Source organism: Pongo pygmaeus, chromosome X (genome assembly GCF_028885625.2).
Source record: "Pongo pygmaeus isolate AG05252 chromosome X, NHGRI_mPonPyg2-v2.0_pri, whole genome shotgun sequence".
Lineage (NCBI taxonomy): Eukaryota > Metazoa > Chordata > Mammalia > Primates > Hominidae > Pongo > Pongo pygmaeus.
Window position 1 is genome coordinate 34,833,330 of NC_072396.2, and position 1,448 is coordinate 34,834,777.

At 52.3% G+C, this 1,448-nt stretch overlaps 1 pseudogene; it reads left to right on the forward strand.

Annotated features, from left to right (window-relative positions):
• On the forward strand, positions 1-652 carry LOC129024043 (ferritin heavy polypeptide-like 17; annotated as a pseudogene).
• The last annotated feature ends 796 nt before the right edge of the window (positions 653-1,448 follow it).

Genomic DNA, 1,448 nt, shown 5'->3' on the forward strand with positions numbered 1-1,448 from the left:
ATGGAACACATCTCAGCCCCTGCGGAGCGCGACCCTCCCCCCAGAAGGGGTTCCACTGCCCACTTCCTGTCCTGTCACAGACCCAGCGACTCACAGCGGCCGCTGATCGCCTCGCTATGGCAGGTGCGCCAAAACTACCACCCCGACTGCGACGCCGCCGTCAACAGCCACGTCAACCTGGAGCTCCACGCCTCCTGTGTGTACCTGTCCATGGCCTTCTACTTAGACCGGGACGACGTGACCCTGGAGCGTTTCAGCCGTTGCTTCCTGAGCCAGTCGCACGAGAAGAGGGAGCACGCCCAGAAGCTGATGATGCTGCAGAACCTGCGCGGTGGCCGCATCTGCCTTCCTGACATCTGGAAACCAGAGCGTGAATACTGGGAGAGTGGGTTTGAGGCCACGGAGTGTGCCTTCCACCTGGAGGAGAGTGTCAACTACAGCCTCCTGGAGCTGCACTACCTGGCCATGGAGAAGGGTGACCCCCAGCTGTGCGACTTCCTGGAGAGCCACTTCCTGAACCAGCAGGTCAAGGCCATCAAAGAGCTGAGTGGCTACCTGAGCAACCTGTGCAAGATGTGGGCCACGGGAAACCGGCCTGGCAGAGTACCCGTTTGACAAGCTCACCCTGGGCCGCAGTGGGGAGGAGTCCTGAGCCCAGATGGGCCCCACAGCCACGGGGTGCCTTCACCGGGTTGGGCCGCCAGACAGGGTGGGCATGTTGCCCTTTCAGAACGTTATCTTCAGTTTTTTCCTTTCAGTTTTACCATTGTTGGCAATAAAGTTATCTGGTTTTCAAAGCAATAAAGGTGTCCAGTTGATGCATGCCTGCAAAACTCTCACTATTTAGGAATAAAGGCACATCCTCATGCAAGTTTAAAGTTGGTATCTAGCAGTCTCTCCACCCAGCCCTGCCCCATCTGCATGCAGCTCAGGATCTCCAAGGATGGAGGAGGAAGGTATTCCATGGGTCCCTGGAAAACACATTAGTCTTCCCTTTATAAACTACGTGGATATATGGAGTGAGATGCAGTGGGATGGGCAGTCTTGGGCCCTGGTGTCTGGGGGTGTTTGGGCATCGTAAAGTGTGAAGCATGGTCCGGAATTCATCCCTGCCTCTGGGGAAGAAATGAAGGGAATGAGATTGGGCAGGGATTAAAATAAACAAAGAGGTCTTCATCTTGCCATGAAAACTTTTGTTTCTTAAATATGAAAATGTTAACATTTGTTGATTCTAGGTAGCAAGCTGGGGATCCTGGAAGATGGCATGACAGAGTACTCTCTGACAAACTCACCGTGAGTGACAGTGACTTAATGGGAATGGGCTGGTTTCTCCATAGACTTCATAGTAAATCCCTATAGTCACCATTGCTGGGCATCTGTACTATTTCTTCCAATAAAGTAGTTATATATACATATGTATTATAGTAAGTCCTCAGTTAATGTTGTTG